Source organism: Euprymna scolopes, chromosome 5 (genome assembly GCF_053919585.1).
Source record: "Euprymna scolopes isolate OS-2025 chromosome 5, ASM5391958v1, whole genome shotgun sequence".
NCBI classification, from domain to species: Eukaryota; Metazoa; Mollusca; class Cephalopoda; order Sepiida; family Sepiolidae; genus Euprymna; species Euprymna scolopes.
In genome coordinates this window covers 139,446,736-139,451,735 of record NC_136486.1, presented here as the reverse complement: position 1 = coordinate 139,451,735, position 5,000 = coordinate 139,446,736, and positions in this window count along the sequence as shown.

The window sequence follows — 5,000 nt, the reverse complement described above, 5'->3', positions numbered from 1 at the left end:
TTGTTGAGTCATGTGGAAAACTTTTGTGTCGGTTGTCATCTAGAAAAATGGGGCTAAAAATGGGGCAAAATTACAAAATTAGTATTTGTATCTGTTTGTCAACTGTTTCACGAGGTTTGATACCACTTAAAAGCGTGACAAGCTGGCCTAATGGTTATCATACTAAATCACGAACTTCAGGTTTTGTGTTCAATCTCAGCAGGAGTTGTTTTTTTATAAATAAGATGTAAAATGTAAATATAACTATCGAGCATTTAGCGATTGAATTAAAACACATGTTCCTCTGTATAGGGGTTAGCGATTAAACGAGCTCCTTGAATCAATAAATTATAAATGCATTCAGTGTGCTGAACACCTAGGCTAAACTGAAGATATTAGGCATTCATTATAAGTATTTACATAACACACGTATAGCTATAAAATCCTCTCCATGCGTTATAGTAATCCTGTTTTGTTAGTCAGAATCCCTAGGGTGCTTTTTCCTCATTAGTGGCTTCTATGTAATTCTGTGCTAAATTTTCATAGTATTAAAATAAGTATTTAAGCCGAATTCAACGTTATTTATGAATTGGTTCAATGCATTGTATCAGGTAGTATTTACATAGGCTTAAGTTTAAAATTATCAATATCCTGGCCATCAAAATAACCAGGATACATGTTTGTAGTTACGATTACTTTCTAAAAATTGTACGCACGGTATTATTCCTGAAGTATTCTCACTCCGGTTTTATTTATACATAATATTATAACACACAGAAGTCTTCTCAAATAAATGTGTCTGTGTGATCATATTAGGTGTTTTAATTATTTGGTTAAGTTACGTTTTTATTTATAACAGACATGCGAAGTTCAAATTTTATATAAACTGCTTGTTTACTGGCGCGTATACTTGATGTTCATCTCCCTCATATTTTTTTGTATATAAATACCTGTTTACACAAGTAATTATCGTACACTCAAACACACACACACACACACACACACACACATAGTCATCCACATACAGTAGTGTTTCTGTTTCACATCTCATCAGTGAGGCTAGACAAGCAACTGCCTCAAGCCCACCGCCTAAACAACTGTGGGAGCTTCTACCCATCGCGCTATTCAGGTGCTGCTATGCAGGCAGTGAAGTAACAATGTTTTGACACTGTCCAAATACCTAAGCTCAATTTGTTTACACAAAGAACATCGCTTAATATGCTTATGGTAATTTGTATATCACTTCCCAATATGCTCAACCTAAGATAGGGAGCGTTGTGTGTGTGTGTATATATATATATATATATATATATGTGTGTGTATGTGTGTGTGCGTGTGTGTGTGTGCGTAATAAACCCATCATTTGTGTTGTCGTAAAACTATATCCTAATATAATAAGCACATTCACGCATGTAAATGTTTTTCATACTATTATGACTTTGCATGTGAATGTGTATTTTAACTAATATTTTTAACTAGTAATATATATATATATATATATATATATATATATATATATATATATATTACGCGCAGAGACAGTCATTCATATATTTGTCTAATTTGCGTAAATTCTTTTTTGCATAGTTTAATTAATTTTGCTGTTATGAATTGGCAACGTAATTGTGTTATTTTCACTTAGTATTTCGTTTCCTCGATTTTGATAGTAATCAATCCAAGTATTATAACAAAATAAACGATTATAACTTTTCTTAAAAGATGCACATTAATAATAATGAATTGTTATAATTCAAATGAAAAAATAGATTACGAGAATGAAATTGTAACAATAAGAGTCAACAAAGAATTGGGGGGGGGGGCTCAAGTGTTTGAACGCAGCTCTTTCAAAAATAAGAAAATTCAGCATCGTTCTGCTACAACTATTTAAATTTTACTCTGACAACGATAGTGTAATGTTGTTTATGCAACCATAATTTCATTTACGAGATGAAATAGCAAATAATGTTAATCATGCAAAGTCAGAAATATAAAAAGTTATGTTTTCTAATCAAAATAACTGTCATTAAATAATTGTTATCACATTCCAGAAACACAACAGAAAACCGCTATATATATATATATATATATATATATATATATATATATATATATATATATATAAAACATAAATAGTTTTAAAACATATTTAAAGTAATTACTCATGCTAAGTTTAATCATACCGGTAGACAAGCAAAAAAAAAAAAAAAAATCGGCCGCAAATCATCCAAACAAGTAAAGATAGATGCTAGCTAAGAAAGAAATGTGACTTTATGTTATGAGGAAGACTTAAAGTAGAAAATTATGAACCGATATCATTCTTACTTAGCAAGCTCATTTAAACTGTTTAAGATTGGTATTATATTTTCTAACAATGAGACAAAGGGCACATATTTCTGAATTATCGGCTTTAAATTTTGCACAACTTAAGAGGCAAAAGTCTAGGAGTTTATATTAACGCTGTTGCGTGTATATATATATATATATATATATATATATATATATATATATATATATATATATATATATATATATAGCTTCGATTATAGAATTGGACTAATACTTATGCTGATATAAATATATCGCCTGATAATACGTAATATATTTTTGTATGTAATCATGTAGAGGTTATTAGACAACACATATTGAACGTACAATTATGCCATTTTACATTAGGGCTTACTCTAGAATACGTTTACGAAAATTTCTACAGTATCGGTATAAGTGTTGCTCTAACCAGATCCGAAGAAATTTTTAAGTCACAGGCAAATATATAACGGTTGAACCAGATGCACAAGTAATACAGCATGAGCTTAAAGTGGCTTTATTTTTCTGTGAAATAGCGTGTGAATATCACGAATCCAGTGATATAGCTAAATCTGAGCAGGAAGAAATCATTAGAATTTTAAATACAAAAATTATTTTATATACACACATACACGTATACATACTCATTTATGTGTGTATATATATATGCATACGTGTACATGTACACACATGTATACATACACATGAATACATAGGTATGTGTTTACATATACACATATATACCACTCTATATGTATATATACATACATGTATATGCACCACATAAAACCATGTCAATATATATATGAACATATATATGGCCATGTATATGTGTATACACATATAGAAAGTGTATGTATTATATATATATATATATATATATATATATATATATATATATATATATATATATAAACATAGATACATACACTCATGCATACGTGTTTGTATATATATATACACATAAATATATGTATATATATATACAGATGCGTACAAAAATATACACACATATACTCATACATACACACATATGTACCAAAGTATATGTGTATATCTACGTATATATATATATATATATATATATATATATGTATATATATACATATGTAAGCATGTATTCGAATATATATATAAATATATATATATATGATTATAGCCATGTATTTATGTATAATATGTACACATGTGTATATATATATAGGCCTATATACATGCACATGCATATATATATATATATATATATATATATATATATATATATATATATACGTACAAGTATATATACGTACATATGTGGACATATTTATATGTATAGGTATGTAGAAATGTGTATACACATGTATGTATATATATACATATATACACACATGTATCTGTATGTATATATACATATATACACATGTATGTGTACATAATTACACATGCACCCATATAAACGTGCAGATATGCACATACACACATGCACATACACACATGTATACGTATACACATATAAGTATACATTGCATACAAATATACCCATGTATATTTCTACATATATACCCATGTATATTTATACACATATATATATACACATATGTGTTTATACACATACATATATACACATGTATATTTAAACACATACATATATGCACATGTATATTTAAACACATACATATATACACATGTATTTTTAAACATACATATATACACATGTATTTTTAAACATACATATATACACATGTATATTTTAACACATACATATATACACATGCATGTTTAAACACATACATATATACACATACATGTTTAAACACATACATATATACACATGCATGTTTAAACACATACATATATACACATGCATGTTTAAACACATACATATATATACATGCATGTTTAAACACATACATATATACACCTGTATATTTATACACATACATTTACACATATACACTAATGTGTATATTTATGTATACATATACGTTTATAAACATATCTAGGTATACCTATACATATAAACACACATGCATACATATACACATACATTTATAGACATGTCTATGTATACTTATACATATAAACGCATATATGTATACATATGCATAGTTTTTATGAAAGCCTAACAACAATTTAGAAAGGGTTTTTTTTACCTACTACTTAGTTTAGATTAGATTGTTTACGATAGAATATATTAAATAGAGTGAAAGCCTACATAGAGTAATATAGTTGGTGTCTTCACACATATTACACTTCATTTTAAATTTAATGAGGATGAGGAGTGTTCAAGATCTATATTTGACATATCGATGTAATTTAAATACACACACATATGACTTGGAGATTATAGACACTACAATTTAATAATTCGTACCTGTTTGCGTCAATCGACTATTGTCAGCATTCTGAGTCGTACAACGCAGCAGCAAAAGTTAACCGTTTATATTTTGTTACTTCAAATGTGTTTTTCTGCAGCATTTTATATGGAACTAAACAAAACAAAATGAAAAATTAGCGTAGTAGATATTAGTAAATCTGAATGTTGATTTGATAAAAAAAAATGCTGTTAAAATCTCGATATCCCACGATCTACGTTACCCCGAGTAATTGTCAAATTGATGGTGAAAGGAACAAAGCATTCTATTTCATCCGTTCATAAAAATATTGGTACACTTTTTACTTGTACATTTGGTACATTATATATTTATATATATATTCATTATATATATATATAT